Genomic DNA, 21,762 nt, shown 5'->3' on the forward strand with positions numbered 1-21,762 from the left:
CCACAATATCGTACACAATTATCGTCACTCAGCAGAGTTCTGTAAACTAAAGCTTCCATATCCTTTATGCTGATTGTTGAAAGGCAACCTCCACGAAAGAGCTCATGCAGAAAAATTGCAGATTCTAACCTGGTGAGTTCTGTCCAGAAGGTACACCATGTTTGTGGTCTCCGTAGCTCAAGCCTGCATACGAAAACCACATTACATCCACTAAGACAAAAGATTACATGTGCAACAACTCATGTGGCATTATGTGTATGAGACGGTCAGCATAGAATACAATCCCGTAAAACAGCTTTTCCAGATTATGCAGACTGAGTAGGGCGAACTTAAAAAGAAGTGAGTTCCAAAGCAAACATTCTTGACTTATATTTCTGCACCCAGATGATCACGACATTTACGCTCACGAAAAACTGATTACTGTCTACAAACTTATAGACCTACTGGAACCCAGTCAACAGCCATTGCATTGAAAAATGAACTTGCACAATTCCTGGCTTCATGGGAAGGAGAGTACAAGTCTGCCTGCATAGGCTTAAGAACTAATGAGTGTCAGTAATTCCTAATGACACAACACAACGACAGAGCACTCATTTTTTTTAATAAATCGTTTATACCTCCTCAACATGTAGCGCTGACAGACGAGGGACGAAGGAGAGACGAGGCACACAGGGCGTTCAGACACCGCGCCCTGTGTGTCTCGTCTCTCCTTTGTCCCTCGTCTATCAGCGCTGCATGTTCAGGATGTCAAACCAACTTGCCCAGCAACACACCCAGCTTTTATACCTGTTATACTGCACAGAGGGGAAAAAAGGCTTCAGAGCATAGCTACTGCTAAAAACGGCCAGGTTACAGCTGCCCATGAATGTTACCTATATGCCCAACATGATGTTCCACCTCCACAGTCTCCAAGAGTGCAATTAATCGAGTAGAAGCATGTCTGAAACGGCACACTACACTGTATTAAGTGCAGTTAGAGCATACCACATTTACTTGCGCGACACCCGCATCTCCAATTTTGGGACGAGAAATCGGGGGGGAAAAGGAAGAAACTATCGTGACTGAGTTTCTCAATGCACTGCTCTGAAATAGGTTTAAGGTGACCAGCTTTTCTAACACCATGGATGGCACAGAAGTCCATCCCTGGGAACACGGCGACGAGATGACATCATCGAACAGCAATGAGAGTGAGAGCTGGTGATGATAATGATAAATTGCATCACAGCAGCACTATACTCATTTTACGGACATTTTGTGATGGAAGGAAACCAGTGGGGCAACACTAAAAAACAAACACTACAGGTCAGTGTCGTAAAATTGGCGCTGGGCTTAGCAACACTTTATAGCATCACTAGAGCATACAACTTAAAAAAAAGGCGTTAAACACAGAGGCACTAAACGCCAAGAGTTCCAACGCGTGCAATTCTAATCTTTGATGTTCCTGCTTCGATTGAAAAATTAAAGAATATTGCTGGTTGGTTTTGGTTGGTTTATGGAGTTTAACGTCCCAAAGCGAGTCAGGCTATGAGAGACGCCGTAGTGGAGGGCTCCGGAAATTTCGACCACCTGGGGTTCTTTAACGTGCACTGACATCGCACAGTACACGGGTCTCTAGAATTTCCCCTCCAAGGAAATTCAACCGCTGTGGCCGGGGTCGAACCCGCGTCTTTCGGGTCAGCAGCCGAGCACCATAACCACTGAGCCACCGCGGCAGGGTAAAGAATATTGTATAAATGAAAAATCAATTTGTCCACTTAATAGAACATTCACACTAGTAACAGCATACTTTTGTGCTTTTATACGATATCACACATGATGGTTTTAACAATGATCATCTCCTCAGAAGTGATCTTGCTTTGATTTCTTAATGACAGGATGGGGTCTGATTCACCCCATTTTTCACAAAAACTGAAGCATCACTTTCTGCCATGCGTATTTTTTTAGTGAGCATAATATTTTGGAAAATGGCCCTCATATATTAAAGATGCGCCCTGATGCTCAATATTTTTTTTTCAATTCTTCGCGTAACAAAGTTGCTAAGTGACATGCGATGTCCTCCTGACATCGGCACAGACTTTCTCGCAAAAACATGCAACATCTCCTCAATGTTGTAACTGCCCTAAAATATATGCCAACTTTACCCATTGTCTTCTGGAATCCCCCACGGCCATTCAGCCTCTCAGCGAACAAATAATGTGATTCTACTACTGCTACTCATTGCCCACCACAAGAGTACACACATTGCAGGCATCACCACATAACTCTAAGTGGTCAGGTGTTCTGTTAGTACCGTGACTAAAATGGGAATCCCAATGACGGCATAAATTAAACTGTTCAACCACTGCCTGCTAGCGACTTCTGCAACACGACTGCTGAGCTAAGAAGAACTTGGTGCCATTTTTATTCCCATTATTCCCTCCTTGCCTCTCCGTCCCAAGCCTAATGTCATTCCTGTGGAAAGAGATAGATTATTTCCAAAATGAGTGCACTAAAAAAAATGTTTTCAGGACGGTTCCCATTTTCATAATTATTTAAATCCCTGTAAATCAAGCAAAATCATTAAAAACACTTCCATCTAATTTTGTACATAGACACAGACCACTGAGATCATTTCACATGCAATTTTCCAGGTTATGCGCATCAAGCAACAGAGTCATGGAAGGTTGTCAGGTGTGGTACTGAAGGTTTCTTCCTCTGGAACCTTGTACGCATTGGTTTATCAATAATGACCTGCAAAATAACGGAAAAAAAATGAGCGTCACTACAAAACAAACACAAATGCCGCAAGCAGCGGGGCCAGTCTGCTTTTGTGCAAATGGCACAGCACAAAGAACTAAGAATGCACAATATCCACGCCTGACTACACATTCTGCCGTTTTCCTTCTGGAAGTAAAAAATGAGAAAGGATATGAATAGGGAAAAATAAGTGCAATGGCAATCTACTGTAAACTTCAAGTACAAATTTCTGAAACTGATGTCCTCTACCAGCTAAAATGCAATCTCACTTGTACTATTTTTAGACAGTTGGTCTGGATAGTTCTCTTAGCATAGAACGATGGATTCTGATGAACCTAACTTTGCACACACACATAAGTGAAGGTAAAGTTCTGCATATGTTCGTAGTAGTAGGCTGCATTCAAAGGTTCTTCCTCAAGCATGTACCCTATGTCATCCTAATACTGCTTTTCATGCCTGCGATTCGAAACAATGAGTAGTAGAGTAAGTAGAAGTCTCCAAGGCCACAACAGCATTGTTTATATGTTTTGTGTACTGAATACATATAATGCAGTCCTAGATCAGTGGACTGACTTATGAGGAGACTCACTCGAGCTCATATTCAGATCACCTGAGTGGTGAGAGAGTTGGATCCAGAACTACATTTAGATTATGATCCGAGTCGTGGGCGGGTCTGGGTCAGGCTCACATTATTATGATCTGTGTTTCTGCAACAACGGTGCAAGCTTAGATTTCTATGCCTCCTTGTTTAATAATAGCGGAGAAGAGGAACAATTCAGTGCCGCTATTAAGAACGCTTGAGGGCGAGGCAGTTTGGCGACGTCTGTGGGTGACTGAAGAAGAGGATTTCGCGGAATCAACGAAAACGGTATTTCGCCCCATCATCCCCATTGCTAGTTTTACGCGGGTGCAATAATGAGCCGATAGCTTTGACCGAGTCACTCCATGCTGTTGAGAGTTTACATTAGCACAACGATTTGTATAACATACATGTACAGTCTTTGTCAAAAGTTTAGATCCCAGGGGGTTTGCTTCTAAGCCTTGTAGTGGGACTCCTGAAACATTCGTGGCAGCCCTACCCATGGGAGAAGTCAGGAGCAGAAATCTTTTACCTTCAGGAAATTTGGAGCGCTGGAGATGCATTACGAACCACACAGTGAGGCTCAGAAGGAAACTCCCTGGGCTCCAAACTTTTGACAAAGGCTGTACATAAGCTGTCTGATTTTGGCATAAAGGCAAAATAGCATTTATCTGCATTAAGCTTAAAAATGCGGCCCGTGTAACTTGAAAAATGTAATTGAAAGCATCAGGGTACAAGCCTAATCCAAAGAGCGTCAGATCAAGAAGATGCACTCGTGAGCCTTAATTTGGATCTCTTTAGCAGCACACATGCGTGGCTGAAAAGTATGACCATACCAGAAAAGTATGATCGGGCAATATGAGAGCCGTTTAGAAGCTAAAAAAGTGGTCACGCTTTCTGGCCACATATGCAGCTGCAGGTTCGACAGGGGATAATGCAGCACGTCCAACAATGAGGTTTTTTACCATGACACCGACCAACTGCCAGATTACAATGGAATCCTATGCCTTGCCACAGAAAAATTTTTACTTGTGACACCACACGACTACGCTTGTGGCTGTGGCCTAATGGTAGCTGTTGTGACATGTGACAACACAGTATGTAGGTCAGGGTGAGATCTCCTCCACTCACCTTTTGAAGGTATGACCAAACATAAAAATATGGCAATATTCATGCACTACAACTAGCCAAAACAAATTCAATAAAGTATTTTCAATTCATGACATGAGAAATGCGGGCACAACCAACTAAAGATTTGCTCAACCAGAAAAATAATGCTTCAGTTGCAATATCAAGCTGAATATCCACCTGCAATGAAAAAATGAGTCCTGCGTTACTTTAATGCAATCTTTTCATCTGAAACTTCCTAGAAAAAATATTATGATAAGAAACAGACAAAAAAGCAGATATTAAATAAATGAAATCATGGCTAAAAGAAGAGGCATTATCACAACTAAGAAACGCAGGACATTGTGTGAACGTGGAGGAGATAGTGCGCAACTTGTAAGGAAGTCTTACAAAACCACACAATGGCAAATGAGCCATCAGACTCCAAGAAACATCAGAATGAAAAAATACCATAGAAATTGAAGAAATACAGCAGAGAATAAAATAATAGCCTTGAATGAAAAAAAATTAATAGACATGCCAAGATTAATCAAAGGTTAAAAAAAGAAAGAGCCAGTACAAAAAACAATTCACCACTTTAGCTCACTAGGTGAGGTGGCACTCGCCACAGGCCTAATACAAAGGGGATGCCAATAGTTATCTATTTATCTAGGGGAAATCTATTGGTGCGTGGTACAAAGATACGTCTCTGAATAAATTGTTTTACAGGCTATGAGTCTGCATAAGTTGGCAGCAGTTCCTCTGGAATGTTGTTCCCCTGGCTACTGGTGCTCCTCCAATGCCTGAAAAACGAGAACATGCATACAAAAAAAAAGACAATGGCACTGTTCAATATGGCTATGGGATGTAGTCCTGCTTTTTAAACTAGACCATTTAGTGGAAATTAAGGATATCATGCACTATTCATTCCTGTGAAGCGGCTACATTAGGAGCACGGAAAAAGGATTGTTGTGTTGTGTTGGGTTTAGTGGCACATAGGCATCTAAGGCCATCATGCGCCAAACACAAGGTAATAGGGAATGTTTTCTGTGTGATTTAATAAAAATGTGGTGTAAAGGGCCTAAAAATTTTAACTAGCTAGTAATAACAGACAAAACGAGATTTGAGAATGGCTAATGGTAAAAGCTTTAAAAAAGGTCAGGCAACCTCAGCGGCCATCCTTGGCTGGCCAAGGATGTCGAGGATCCCAACCAATCAAATAAAAGCCTCAGCCTTCTTCTCAGGAATGAGAAAGCGGCTGAGGTGTATCATGCAATAAAGCGAGCCAGTGGTTCAGTGTTTACAGTTTTTCGAGTAAGCCTGCTTCTTTTAAAAAGTTAAAAATAGAACATATGTTAACAATGGCATTATCATGTAAGAGCAGTGTTGGATGGAAAGGAATGCATTCTTTATAAAATTGACTGAAGTACTTTTTTCTGAGTTTTTCTAGTTTAACACAAGAGATTAAAATATGGTTAACCGTAAGTTCGTCTCCGCATTCTTCGCAAACAGGTTTGTCTTGTTTGGTTAGTAGAAAGTTGTGGGTAAGGTGTGTGTGTCCAATACGTAAATGACATAAAATAACTTCAAAAAAGCGTTCCTGATTTGTGCATGATTTCCATTGTCCTAATATTGGTTTTATTAAGTGTAGCTTGTTATTTATCTGACTAGTCCATGTGCTCTGCCATTTGTTCCTCAGTCTGCTCTGAACTAGCTTCATACAATCATTATGTGGCATGCTTATTTTCTGTATTTCCTTGTTGTGGGCTTCAGAGGCGCATGTGTCCACTCTCTCGTTACCATCAATTCCAACATGGCTTGGAACCCAACATAATTTTATGTTATGTCCTTGTGTTATAATCCTTGTTATGTTGTGTATGATAGTACCTAGTGATGGCATGACTGCATTTCTGGACTTGTAGTGCTTTCAGTACACTGAGGGAGTCTGTGTAGACAATGCTGTTTTCGATGTTCTTGCTTATTATTTTCTCCGTAGCAAGAAACACAGCATAACACTCGGCTGTAAAAACCGATGCGCACTGAGGAAGCCTTACTATTTTTTCCCAGTTCCCTTCCACTACTGCACTTCCAACATAACCTGTAGTTTTCGATCCGTCTGTGTAGAACTCGGTGTAGCTATCATATTTTTTCTTTAGTGTAAGGAACTCTTGTATGATGTGTTCTGCTGGAGTTTGTCTCTTGTTGAACTGTGTAAGACATATCACAGACCGACGGAAAACTGTACCAAGGGCCAAATGCGTCGCAACGTTCTGCAACATTTGGTAATGTTTCTGATAAGTCAAGTTCTCGGCAGATCTCCTCAAACCGCATTAGCAAAGGCCTGGTTGCTTGGGGCTTATTTGTAAATATTATTCGAGAAGGGCATGTTGTGACGATTGAATAACACACGTGTTTTGGTCGCGACCTTATTCTAAGAATGTATGAACATGTAAGTGCTTTCCTTCTGTCTTCTAGTGATGGCTCATTTGCTTCAACATGAAGGCTTATTACCAGAGACGTTTGGTATGCTCCACAAGAAAGGCGGATACCTAGATTATGAACTGGATCTAATCTTTTTAGATATGAGGGCCACTATACTCCCATAATCTAGACATGAGCGCACTAGAGAACGGTAGATGTGAAGGAGGCATGCTCTGTCAGATCCCCAGCGTTTTCTTGAGAGTAGTTTAAGGATATTCATTGCTCGGGAGGCCTTTACTTTCAAGTTGTTTATGTGCGGCAGAAATGTAAGTTTTTTATCAACTGTTATTCCTAAAAATTTATGTTCTTGTTTTACCGGTAGTGTGGCTCCATTCAGGTGTAAGTTCGGATCGATCTGCAAGCCTCTTTTAAGCGAGAAAGTAACAGCCACTGTTTTCTGTTAAGAGAACTTGAACCCATTTTTGTCTGCCCAGATTGCTAGCTTGTTTAATGTGAGTTGTACCTGCCTCTCACACGTTGACAGGCTGGAGGACGTGCAAGCAATCTGAAGGTCGTCGACATACACGGAATACATAATAGAGTTGGGAATTATTTTCGCTATTGAATTCATTTTTATCACAAAAAGTGTGGCACTTGGATACAGCACTGTGGTACCTCATTTTCCTGGACAAAGCTCTTCGAAAGGTTTGCACCCAGGCGCACCTGAAAAGACCGGTCTGACAGGAAATCCTTCAGGCAGTTCAACATCCTACCCCGGATGCCAAGATCTGCTAAGTCGCGTAGAATCCCATATCTCCATGTGGTATCGTACGCCTTCTCCATGTCAAAGAAGACTGCCAGACAGTGTTGGTAGTGTATGAACGCCTCTCGGACTGTGTTTTCTAATCGGACGAGATGGTCAGTTGTCGAACATCCTTTTTTAAATCCGCACTGGTGGATGTCGAGAAGTTCACGTGATTCAAGAATGAACATCAGCCTAACGTTGAGCACACTTTCAAATGATTTTGCGATACAACTTGTAAGAGCTATGGGCCTATAACTATTAGGGGAGGTGGGCGGCTTTCCAGGTTTTAAGAACGGTACTATAAATGCTTTCTTCCAAGCCTTCGGCATCTTTCCGGACACCCATATTTTGTTAAAAAATTGCGAAAGTGCGCCTACAGCAGCTTCGGACAGGTGGGCAAGCATTTCATAATGTACACCATCCGGGCCAGGTGCTGTCTGTTTACCGGAGGACAGTACATTTTTGATCTCCTGAATTGTAAATAATGTATTGTATGTTTCGTTTGTACTGCCAGTCGTTGGAAGTTTCTGTTTTTCAGTTGTGTTTTTGTGTTTTAAGAATTACTGTGTGTAGTGTGAAGAGCTTGAAACGTCAGAGAAATGTTGTCCTAGTATGTCAGCCTGTTCATCTATACTTGTTTGTGTTCCAGGGGCTGTTAGAAATGGTACTGTAAAGGGAGAGAATTTGCCGTCTAATTTATGCACCTGTTCCCACATATTTTTTTGATGTAACTGAACTATTGATAGATGATACATAGTTTTTCCAGGAGGTCTTCTCGGCATTGCGACGGATACGACGTGCATTTGCTCACGCCTTTTTAAAGTTTATAAGGTTCTCGTGTGTGGGGTATCTTCTAAAAATTCCCCAGGCTTTATTTTGCACCTTCTTCGCTTCTCTACATTCTCTGACATACCACACCTTGTGGTTGTGTCGAACCACCCCAGAGGACTGAGGGATAGCCAGGTGTGCCGCAGAAATTATGCAGGATGTCATCATTTCATTTAGTTGATCTGCATTAAGGTGATCCACAAATATTTTTTCTAGAGAGGCTTTTTCCCGAAACAGCTCCCAATCCGCTATGTGAAGTTTCCATCGACGTGGTTTGCTAGGGATGATTGATGGTGATGACGACAAGGTGATTACTACTGGCAGATGGTCGCTTCCGTAGGGGTTGTCAAGGACATCCCATTTAAAATCCATAAAAATAGATGGTGAGCTAAAAGACAAGTCTATACAGCTCATTTTTCCCGAGCTTGGAGAACAGTATGTATGTTTGCCTGTATTGAGCAGGCAAAGATTATTTGACAGAATAAAATCTTCTAAAATACGACCCCTAGTATCTGTTTGTGTACTTCCCCAAAAATTAGAATGAGCATTAAAATCACCGACTACCAGATATGGCTCTGGCAGCTGTTATAAAAGTGTTTCTAAGTCACGAAGTGTTACTGATAGATGTGGCTGTAGATATAGAGAGCATATGGTGATGGTTTTAAAATGGAGGATGGTGACTGCAACAGCTTCATATTTGGTTTTAATCTTGATTTCACGTGTTGCAACTCCACTCTGCACAACAATAGCAACACCTCCCGAGAGCCTGTTAGCCTGCTCTCGGTCGCACCGAAACACTTTGTACTTCTTTAGGATATTCTGCTGTTTGGGACCTAAGTTTGTCTCCTGTAGGCAATTGAGCCACAGGGGAAAGTGTGTTTAGAAGTTCTTTTATGTCCGAATAATTATTTAATACTCCACGGCAGTTCCAGTGTATAAGGAAAGCCATGTTGGACAATTTTGGGGAGTGTAGTTAAGAAGTTACGATACTGGTTTTGGGGGTGCCATTACTGGGCTCTTATCTTTTCTTTTTCTTTCAAGAGAGCTGCGCCGCCGTTGCAGCGGAGGCGAGCTCTCCATTGTGTCCATCGCCTCGCTAGAGGCTCTGGAGGCCCGCGGAGATCCCGCGGGTGTGCGGTTTACAGGCCTCTCCCGACTGGGGGAAGCCTTGCGGGCAGCCGACTGAGGGGCCGGCGGGCCCTTTTTGAGAGGTGGCAGGGCAGCCTTGGCTGCGCCTGCCGGGGACGGGGAAGGCCCTGCCTCAGGCTTTGCCTGGGCATTGGCCGGAGACCGGTGTGGTGTGCTGCCCCTGCGCACCACATCAGCAAAATTTGTTCCTGCAGTGAAGGAGAATGTATTGATGTTGTGTGACAGTCGATTACGAGCTTCTTTGAATGAAATGTTTTCTTTTGTTTTCAGAGATTATTTCTTTTTCAGTTTTCCATCTTGGGCAGGATCTTGAGTAGGCGGGATGATCTCCTTCACAGTTTGCGCAGCACAGGGCTGCGGCTTCACAGTTCTCAGAAACATGCTCGTGTGATGCGCATTTTGCGCAGGTTTGTCGACCACGGCAACTCAGTGACCCATGGCCATACCGCTAGCAGTTGAAACATCTTCTCGGGTTTGGGATATAGTGTCGAACTTTGATCTTCAGGTAACCTACTTCAATGTACTCGGGGAGGGTGCTGGAGTTGAAAGTGAGGACGAGTTGTTTGGTTGGTATTTCTTTGTTGTCTTTTCTGATTTTGATGCGAAGTACATTTGTGACATTTTGGTCTTTGAGACCCTCAAGCATTTCTTCTTCAGTGAGGTCGAGAAAGTCAAATTCGGATATCACTCCACGGACGGTGTTTAAGGATCGGTGTGCAGTTATTGTAACAGGGATGTCTCCCATTGAAACTATGCTGGACAGTTTGGAGTGCTGGTTGCTGTCTTTAATTTCTAGAAGTAGGTCACCGCTAGGCATTTTTGACAACTTGTATCCCGTGCTCAAAGCATCGGTCAGACTTTTGGACACTATGAATGGTGACAATTTTCTGGCAGTTTTTTCAGTTTCGCTGTGGATGACGTGGTATTTGGGGAAAGTTTGTTTCGTTTTTCGGAAGCACTGGGCTGTGAGTTCTTCGGTCCGCACTCTTTTTGGAGTGCGATCATTACTTGAAATAAGGGAAGCCATAAAATGTGTGTGTTTCGGCCACGGTGCCAGCCACCCACCATGGAGTCCAACGAGGGGACGGGACAGGAACTTGGAAAACAAGCCTTGCCCACGCCAGCTGTACACCTCAACTATAACCTAACATGACTCAACTCAGGGTAGTTGGTCACACACGATTAACCCTCGCCGCAAGGAAAAAGAGAAAAAAACGAAGAAGAGAGGAGGATACAGGAAAGTTGTAAGAAAGGAAATAGGAAAGTGAAAGATAGAGGGGAGGACAGTAAAAGGCGACTGCCGATTTCCCCTGGTCGGGTCAGGCCGGAGGTGCCGTCTGCAGGAAGCTGGGGCCAAAGTGGTGTGTTGCCTCCGCCGAGGGGCCTTAAAAGTCCAAACGCTCGGCATCGGCTCAACCACCAGGATCCCCTTTTCCCCGGACACGGCGATGCCACGCATGGCTAAGCGCGGATGCTCGGGTCCGTGGTGACGCATTGTTCACCATCATCCCCCTGCGGGGATGTCCCTGCGGATGCTCGGGTTAACCCCGTGGTGTCGCCACTCACCAACGTCTGCATGCTGCAGACGCCTCCCTGCGGGGAACGGAAAAAGGATTTTATACTTGCATGCCAAGGCGATTACTTCCGTACACACAAAAAAAAGCCTAATGATATGCCGCAACTAGAAGCTGTTTGTACCAGTTTTGGGCGTAAACTGCTGGTTACAGGTACCGCCATCGGGATATGATTCACCAGCTTCCACAAGTCACCATAACGCACCACGAACGGTTCTCATACGCAACGACACAGAATTCATAAATCATCACCCTTTTTACCAAAAAGCTCTAGAGCGCAAAAGAACTAACTGTTGCATTTGCTTTGCGATTACGAAGACAGAAGAACGCAGACATCCAAGAAGAAAAGCGAAATGGCGCGATCTCCACGAACCTGCTGTCTTTGCTAAAGCCTGCCACAAGAAAAATAAGGTGTGGAAAGTTCACTGGTTACCGAGTCAGTGAGATGGTCACGACCAGAAACACACCTCATGTGAATTTTCATAAATTAATGCCAAATACAGCTTTGCAGCCTATTGTATCTACTTGCCCACTGATGCAAGTGTTGAAGTAGCAGGTTTAAAGGAATAATTCCAGCAGATTTCACTGAGGAAAATTTGTTTGGTATTGCGGTCATACAGTTCTGCGGCTTTCATGTTCTTGAAAAAAGTGTCAATAAGCCCGAATCTCTTTCGTAACTGCGCGATGACATTTGGGCACGCGCGTACAAAGACGGAGCATGTCTTCACAAGCGCACGCTGCAAAAGTGAAGTTCACCGGGTCGAATAATGTTATCCTTGCTTTGTATGCGCATAGATTTCTTCTTTTTCTTCATCCTCTTAAGAATGGCGCATACCCACGTGGGGGGATTGGCCAAAGGTGTAGTGGCATAAACAAGGAAATTTCCATCAGCGATTACGACAAAAGATTGCAGCCAAGCATGAATTTTGAAAAATGTATCGATGAAAAACGACAGAAGAATATTTAAAGTTAAATAACAAAGAACATTGTAATGAAGAAAAAAAGAAAAACCCCAAGAATTTCAAATGAGTTAGCGAATCAACCTACCAGTTGCGATTATGTAATCACGGAGAATCCCACAAATTGAACCCAATGCAAATCCTCTGGCGCTCGCACTGAAGGATAACAACAGTGGCAAAGATAACGGGAGAGCTAACCTGGAGAGAGGGACCTTCAGGTACCTATGAAGTGCGAACTTTCGACAGTAGAGAAGGAAATGGTCTATAGATTCACCGTCCCCGCATGAGTCACATATGTTTGTCGGTGACCACCCACATCTGCATAGATATAAATTTAAACTGGGAATTCTGCACTGCAGCCACACATTGAGACCTCACACAGCCTGGTTTTATACGAACGGACGTTACAAATATATGCTAAGTGCTGATAATCAGTGGCATTCAGTAAGGAATCGCGTAGCCTGGATGAAATGTGCAAAAGCGTGTCTGGAGGAAATACCAGAATGCCACATTTGTTAACATTCAGGGATAAATTAATATGGTGCAACTAAACTCCAAGAGCATCAAAATATCCCTGCAGAATCTGGTACAGAGTATGAATATCCCTGGCCGAAGCAAAAAAAAAACTGTTATATCAGGACGAATGGGGATGTCACTGACCAAAATATTACAAAGCAGCAGTGATAGCAGCGAACCTTGCGGCACTCCTCTTGAATGATAATAAGTATTAGAACATAGGGTTCCATCTGTGCAGTAAATGTGTCTGTCCTTCAGAAATTCAGATATCCACGCATAAATGTATGTTGGAGGATGTAACTGCGAAAGTCTGTTAAGTAAAATAGTATGTTCTACACTATCATAGGCCTTTGCTACATCAGGAATCACCAAAGCTGAAACTTCCCTTCTGCATATCGAGAGCCAGACTCTACTCCCAAGATCCACATGTGCAGACCCTATAAAGAATCCGTGACGAAAGCCAATCTGTGCTGAGCTAAGGCCATCAACATCTTGAACATGTTTTGCGAGACTACTATGCACTATTCTTTCTATTAATTTGATGAAATTTGAAGTTAGCGCAATTGGCCGAATGTTATCTTTCATCAATAAAATAATGTTCGCTATCTTCCAAATGCTTGGAATCCATACAACTCTCAATCAAGCATTGACATATTTAAGATATATTGATACATATTTATGATATATTTATACATATTCAAGACATATTTATGCCTCCTGGTAATGTAAGTCAATGGCTCAGTGAGCAACACCTTTGCATAAAACTTATCCCTCTTGAATTGCAGCAGCGTACAGCATTTATCAACAGCCACGACCAGAGATGCTGGCCGCAGGAATCAGTGCGACTTCTCCAATCACTGTGGTGGGAATTAAAATCTCCTGCAATGACTACACTGCTTTCGCAGCCACCAAGCTGTCTAAACAGTCTGTCCCGTGTACACCTGAAGGAAAATAGACATTAGCGATCGTAATATCGGCACACTGCGGAAATGAAATTTTGATCACTAAAAGCTCACAGTCAGGGAGAAGAATTTCCGTAGAGATAGATGCCTGACAACACATATGTTTAGATAGCATGGTTACCAATCCACCTCCCCTACCAGTATTTCAACCTGATCTGAAAACACGAAAGTCTCTTATTGAAAATGATTTACAAGGTGATAACCACGTTTCTTGTAAAAGTACAACATCAGGGTTATGTTTGTGAATAAGTAGTTCTAGAGTACGGAGTGGCGATTCTATTGTAACACTGTTACCTGCCATAATTATTGACCAATTGAAGAGGCAGAAGCCGCCTCTTTGAGGCAGAGAAGTTTAGGTGGTCCTTTTTTTAGCTTTCATCTGGGGAGAAGAAGATTTAGATCGTGACGAGGAAGCACGACGCTTCTGCGTACGACACGACATTTCAACATCTGTTGTGCAGAGGTCGGGGCGACATGCACTGCCAGGAACAGAGATGTTAGGTGGGACCTGGGAAGCATCAGCAGGCGATGTCCCGCGGCTAGCACTAGCTGCGCAAGCTGAAACAGATGCAGACGTTACTGCCAGAACGGATGTTGATGGTGACACAGATTGAACCGCAACATACTGAGCCAGCGCCTCAGAAAATGTGTTTGGCATTCACTCAGCCACATTTTTAAGGGCTTTTTCTACAGTGGTGACAATGGAGGCAGTCAAGTTGGACTCAGTGTCCCCAAAAGAAGCGCGCACATGACTAGCGTGTGAATCTTTTTTTCTGTATGCCCGAACCCCCAACAGTTGGTGCTTTGCAGAGGGCGCGGTTGCAGAGTGTCCACACGGTACACAATCGGCCAGATTTTTAGTTCATCAGTGCAGGAAGAGCCGGCAAAAGTAGTTATCACAGATTCACCAGCAACATGCTGGTGAATCTTAGTGAGCTTAGTCGTTCTCGTAAGTTGACCTGCGTCCACAAAAAGTTGATTAATTTCAAAACTTTCCCCAGTGAACAACACACTGCATTCACGAGAGTGCAGCAGTATTGCAACTACTAACCTTCCTAAGTATAAAAGTTTTTGGGACACTGTGCTTGTAACACTGTGACTAAGTTCAGCAGGTTTACAGTGATAGTTAAAGAAGTGCCACAATTTGTGGGCACTGTCTCGTGCAATCGTGCAATGCTTTGAAAACAGAACATACAGGCAACCTTTCACTCTTGTGAAGTGCCAATTAAACCATATTACACTGCCTACTTAGTAGTATTTAAGGAAATTTTATGAAACTGTTTGTGAAACATCTTTCAATAACATCACGTAAAACTTCATTAGTTGAATAACATCATGCACAGATTAAAACGCCGAGATAATGTAACGATACTTGAGCAGAATTTCCATGGCAGAAAAAAAAAAGCGCATTGTACACAGTTATAAACTTTAGCGAATCGGGCCTAGATAAGAAATGGGACATAGAAGTGCTACCTGCTTGCCTGAATTTTTCAAACCCAGCTCACAGGAAATGCGCTGGCTTTGCTAAAAATACACAGGCCATTAAATTTACATCTGGATCATGCCGTGAAGCTCTAGTAGCACCATTGGCATTATATGCTATGGAGGACAAGGACCTTCGAGAGATCTGCACCACTGGCGATTGAAAATGAGCCCCACTGCACTGCCCTGAAGCAAACATAGTGGCTAGTCCGGGTTTGAAGTCGTGGAGGGTTAGTGATTACTTAGACCATTTGGGGTTTTTTATACCCGCTTAAATCCCACAGCACGCAGCAAATTGCCTTAACCGCCCAGCCATCATGATGGATAGATCATCTAAAAGTCTTATCCCTAATGACCCTTTTCCCCCTTTTTCTACCTTTTATGTATAGGAAACCTGTGCCTGCTCCTGCATCTGAGAAAGAAACAACAGCACCTGCGGCAGCCGTATCACTATCTGCAGACTGACAGCTCCACCTGTCTGATCTTTTGCATTCCTTTATCCAGCCTTTCATGCTGCTTGATAAGTTGTAAATATCACCACAAACAGAATTCCTCACTGTTATATCAACAATCCTTCATTTACTCGACTGAGGAGTAAGAAGATAACTGGGGTATACCAATGGCCTTGAGGAACTTGTTGAACAGGTTGTAGGGAAAGAGCGGCTCTTTCATGTGCCGGAAGAACATTTTGAGTGCCCCGGTCAGCACATGGATGTCCTCTTCTAGTGTCAGAACGCTGTAGTCATCTACAAGGCAACAACAAATGTGAAAATAATTTCAGCTGCCCCACGACTAACCGTTGAGCTCACTGCAATAAAAAAGATTACTGTTCATCTGTAGCACTAAGCTTAAGAGAGGATTTTTCAAACAGATAATGCACAAGCAGAAGCACTGATGTTTCGCACTAGTGAGGAGTCATGACAACAAAAACAAAAACTGCTCATGCACATAGACTTACATTAAAGTTAGCGAAATAAGGACTTTTGACAGGTAAGAGAAAATGATCAAGGCTTTTTGTTGCTTTATGCTGCATGCTGACATTGTAAATGATCAGTAAATTAAACAAAAAAATAAATACGCGTAATTCTCACCTTGATTGACATGGCACCGGACCTTCTGCACCTGAGAGAGGTTGCCACTTGCTCGGTAAAGACCGTCAGCTGTCATGTCTGCAACGAAGAAATTAAATTCAGCTGCTAACTATAATAAACTGAGAAGCTGAGTATCTACACTCTTAAAGTAGGAAAGGCTTATTAAAGGGCACGCAGATACTGGAGGGCTCCGGATTAATTTCAACCATCAGATGTTCTTTAACATGCACAGACATTGCACAGCCCACGAGCTTTTTTTTGCATTTTGTCCCCATTGATGTGGCTGCTGCAGCCAGGATTCGATCCCATAACATTGACTTCAGCAGCTGAATGCCAAAGTCACTGCGGCGAGCTTCAAGTCAGTTGAAATTCATAATAAGGGAGTAATTTCTCATTAGCATCAACCCAAGTGCCGCCACAAGATACAAAGGAAAGCTATACAGCTTCCACAGTAGGCACCTGATGAGAACAGAATGAGGAAGACAACTACAATGAAGTAAAAGAATGAAGACACTGATGAAGACCTTATTTTTAAAACGTTTACAGTTTATAGTGGGCATGTTTTATTTTAAAAAAAATGCCCACTTACATGGGTATAGTATTATTGTTAAGAAATGTTTAGTTACTTGGCTACACCACACCCATGTCCCCATGTCTGTGGCCAAGAATTTAGCTGTGTTAGGTTTGTAGCAGCGTGTGAAATGTGTAGGAGTTCCTTGTAGTAGGCAGTCACATGGAGTAATGTCGACCGGAAAAGGGTTCCTCAATTCATCTGCTTCACTGCCTAGTAAAAACTTGTTTGTTGTTTGGAGGTGCCTTAATTTTGTTTTTTTTATGTTGTACTGTTCACAACATGAGTGTGAACCTAACTGCCTCATTACCTGCTCTAGTTGCAACCTGAAGTTCCGAATTCAAAGCAGCGGCTGTATTCTCTCATTTCTGCTCTTCCCAAGACTGTGCGACTGCCAGTCGTGTAGTAAACTAAACTCAGACTGGCATAGAGAATCCATAAAATTAATTCATGACCACAACACTTTGAAAAATTTAATTGCACAAGTTTCCTTGAAAGCTGCTGCACTGAGGCCATTTCCCCTCAAAAAAAATAAAAATATCCTGGCTACGTGCTTGCTGCTCAAACTAAAGCATGCTTATGTATGGGCACAGCCAGCACCAATACAAAGGATAAAACATGGTGCAGAAAGTGCCAACAGCTAAAAAATTCCAGATGGAATTTGACACTCTGAGTGACACAAATTCACTAATCTGAGTTGGGCATCACAAACTAATCACAAAAAATCTATACAAGCACTTAAGCGAGCAACAGTGGGCGTGTCACTTCAAGAGCAAATGAATGAGCTCAAAGTTCACAGCAACCTTTACATCACAATTTGCTTTTACGCTTTGTAGTATTCGAGCTCGTGAGGCCGACGACATAACGAACTCAGGCTGATCTGAGATTATACACGAGAGACTACACATACAAAGAGGAGAGCAATGTCATTATCAGTAACGAACTGCAGGGATTTCCCAATGGGATTTTTAAACACTGTGACAGCACAAAAGGCCAACACAATTTCACTTTGCAATTGTCAAGACAACTGTCATGGCAGTGACCGCAATACATGATAAGGGTCAACCAATAAAGAAATGACACTGACCTCGCCTCTCGATCTCGAGGATGCACTCCTGAACAAAGCGGGGCACAGTCGACCGATCTTTCTGACACAAGTGTGCCAGTGTGCAACCAAATACGGGCTCGTCCTATGGCAAAAGGCAGAAGAAAACCACGTGCAGTTAAAAAAACTTGCAGGGAAGACCAGACATGCATCCCCTGTCATAAAGCCACAATCCTTCTGTGAACTGCTCTCCAAGTCAAGCAGAACCAGCACATACAGCAGTACAACACGGGAACAAATATGAGTCCTTCTCCTGCATCGTAAAGGTAGCAATCAACGCAAACTTTGCTGATCATGAGGAGGTCAGTCTACCCAAGGACTCAGCATAGGTCAGCATGCGTTAGTGATGCAGCACATGATGTTCTACTGGGTCGGATTCAAATGTGGACACAGCTATTTGATACTGTTCGAGCGACTAGCCCAAATCTGATGTTTAAATGGCTGATAAGTTATACACTTGTACGGAACCTCTGGGCACTCACAACAGTTTCTCAATGCAGCAGAGGGTGAAAACCAGAAAGACTGTGTATTGTTTAGAGGCACTATTTGTGTTTGGTTCTGGTCTGCTAGAACATCACTGAGGTGTACCATATTTCAGAAGTCTCGCAGTTCTTGCACACATAATCTGCATGCGACATTGGTACATTGGTCTACGAATGCTGATAAACATGCATGTCGGTTTCTTATATAACTACCATTCCATTTTCTGAAATGATGCTAGGGATGGCTCCCTACCATGCTAATGACTACATGTTAGCAAGTATTGTGCAACAGTTTTACAAGCCACACAGTATAAGTACAAAACTGAGAGCTGTTGTCTGATATGCAGAACTTATGCTTATGCAAAAAAAAAAAAAATGATGAATGATGACAGAAGGGGAGAAAATGAAAAATTGTTCACCGTAACCTGCAACCCAGCAACACATAAAAGGGTCTAAGCTAAATTTGTTTTTCACTTTCAGAAACACCTCACAAAGTCTGATTTTACGTGCTCTTCATCAATACCTTGCCATCACTGAACCAAATTCAATTATCACTACAGTTCGCAATAATACATCAGATGCCTGCACGCAAGCACATGCATTAATAGTGCTCTGAATACTTTTTATCAACACTGCAATTTCTGTTGACTATGAAGGAATGCGATCACTAGCAGAATTTCCTGAAGAATAATTAAAAGACGATCTGAGCAGGTGGAGCTACATATTAGAGCTACATATTAAAGATCAAAAATTGCCCCAAAGCACCTTCAAGGCCGCTCCGTCTCCTCTCATCCTTCCCACCGTAATGCTGCAACATGATACTTGCAATGTTGCTTTTAGTAAACACACTGTACATTTACCCTCCTCATTGGCTTGTGCATAACCCAGCCTGCTTACTCTGTCCTCCTGACAGCACCTGTCATTTCTGATGATGAGGAAAAAAAACAATTGCTTTACACCCAATGTGATGCGGTTCATGGTTTCGGCGTTCCGACTTCGAATTTCGACTACCTGGACTTTTTTAACATGTACTGACATCGCACAGACACGGGCCTCTAGCATTTCACCCCCAACGAAATGCAACCGCCACGGCTGAGATCAAACCAACATCATTTGGGTCAGCAGCTGAGTGCCATAACCACTGAGCCATTGTAACGTGATAGAAGCGAAACATGTCATACACCTATGAATTCTAGGGTGTTTACAACCACACAAAATGAACAGTAAATTTTGAAGCAGCCTTTAGGACCTTCAGCTGTGCATACAGCATTTATATTTTTCTTAGACATGCATGAGTTAGTGATCTAACTACTGACAAGTTTATTTTCTACATTCAAAAGCTGCTCATGGGCCATTTGCATACCAATGCGTTCAAATTCTGTTTCAGCTAAAACACTAAAAAGAAAGTTTTATCAGACAAGTGTTTTCCACGACGAACATACAGGTACAAAAGCATATAAAACTACCGTGACTAAGGCCCCTAGTTTTCAGAGATATTTAGTGTAACGGTGTGTTAGGAGCCACTTTCTCTTTTTAAGCTGTTTTTGCTGACAGTGGTAGCAACGACAGAATGATAGGAATCTGATTATTTTAGTCACCTGAACTCTCTCGAAAGCTAGAACCTGGTAATGAAGTTCGGCAGACAGCCTTGACACACTTGCTCACCCATCCGCTCAAGCAGCCAGTACGCAAATGCGACAGCTCCAGCAACAATGCATAACCACTCTTCTGTGGAAAGAGTTATTGGCGCCGGTTGAAAGGACTAGCATCAACAGTAGCGGCAAAAAGTGTTCGTAGATTCGTATAATGCTAGGTATCCATTTTGGGGACTCCATCTTACTGCATTACCAGGCCATCCAGCGATAAAAATAAGCAGCAATGAGTGGCGGACATTTGTAGGGCTGTGTCCCTCTTGCAGGCACCATCCCAACAGCAGGTGCAAAAGCATGCACTGGGGCTTCATCACTGACAATGTTCAGTTGCTGCAGGTCATCGAGTTGAACTTGCGCCAATCTACCAGTGAACAGAATGCCAAGCACTCGCTGACACCAAACTGCAACAGCCACTTTAAATTTTAATGAAGGCACATCTGGGGCATGTGAGGCATACTTTAGAAATAGGTTTATATATATACTTCATGAGTGTGATGTTTCACTAAAGATATTGTGAATTTTCCTCAATGAATTCATAAAATTTTAATTTTTCGACAGCAGAAAATGAGAGACCTTAATCATAACTTTTTGAAACAAAGCGTCTCAATTGATGATATCGAAATTAACTTGACAAAAACTTGTTTCACATTTGATCCCAATGATTGCTCCAGCCCATGCCCTTTAGAGTGCCTCCGCAGCCACAGCTTGACAAAATAATACTGTGCAAGACAAACCTTAAATATGCCTTTTTCCTGGAGGCTTTCCAGTGTTGGCCTTCGCACAAAGAAATGCCGAAGCTTGTCTCGAATTCGGTTTTTCCGCTCCTGGGGGCTCTGGCCGCTGCACGAGTCCACCACACTGGTTGCTGCTGCCTGTGGCTGTGGCTGCAGTGCAACATCAGCAGCTGGGGCAGGCGGAGAGCCTGGCTGGCGAATCGACTTGGAACGGGTAACTTTCTTGCTACGCCTTGATGCAAAGCTGGATGAAGGTGGAGGTGTAGTTTCTTCTGGAGGAGGTGGGGCAGGAAGTTGCTCTGGTTGCCAGCCCATGACGAGGCCCAAACCATTGGGCTGTAATAAAAAGTCAATACAGTGGTGGATGTTGGTTGTACCACAAACAGCAATGTGGCGGGCGGCACATCTAAGAGGGCACATGACACCTACTACACAGACGCAACCTTCACGGACTACAACACTACAATATCACCAGTAGGCCCCCGTCATCAGAAAGTCCATCACACTGGCGTTCCTGATCCGACCTCAGCTGAAGCATGAGCAATCGCAGAAGCGATCCTTCACCACCCTTTACCAAACTAACACCATCACAGTGCACACGGACAGCCAGAATGCCCTCCGTTACTTTGTTAACCAAATTGCTCCCGAGACATATCACGCCCAGCTTACAACCTGCCTTCACCAACACCCAACCATGAATGTCCTTCTGGAATGGGCCCCCGGTCACCAGGGGATAGAAGAGACTAAACGGACACATGCCTTCGCTTGCAACACATCTCCGAGCAACCCTTAGCTTTGGCCGGATGATTACAACCCTAAGGATGAGCGGACTACGCAGTGAAAACATCAAAGAAAAAACTGAAGGAGCCACGACACTGCCTCCTTCCTCCCTCTCCTCCACATCTCCCTCCCCACAAGCCTACTTTCATTAGACAAGCAAAAAAACAAATTCTCTACCCAGCGACCTGTACAACCACGACACACTCAAGCACTCTGGCCACCGCAGCT

At 43.3% G+C, this 21,762-nt stretch overlaps 1 pseudogene across 1 annotated transcript in view; it reads right to left on the minus strand.

Annotated features, from left to right (window-relative positions):
* Positions 1 to 21,762, minus strand: part of LOC149329360 (uncharacterized) — a 48,373-nt pseudogene that overhangs the window by 3,115 nt on the left and 23,496 nt on the right. The window contains exons 10-14 of the transcript XR_016285783.1: positions 20,755 to 21,090; positions 17,869 to 17,971; positions 16,211 to 16,288; positions 15,737 to 15,865; positions 130 to 183 (exon numbers count right to left, since the gene is read on the minus strand). The product of XR_016285783.1 is annotated as an uncharacterized LOC149329360 (transcript). The remainder of the gene's footprint in view (positions 1 to 129; positions 184 to 15,736; positions 15,866 to 16,210; positions 16,289 to 17,868; positions 17,972 to 20,754; positions 21,091 to 21,762) is intronic.

This window comes from Amblyomma mixtum, chromosome 9 (genome assembly GCF_055824585.1).
Source record: "Amblyomma mixtum isolate Tamu chromosome 9, ASM5582458v1, whole genome shotgun sequence".
NCBI lineage: Eukaryota > Metazoa > Arthropoda > Arachnida > Ixodida > Ixodidae > Amblyomma > Amblyomma mixtum.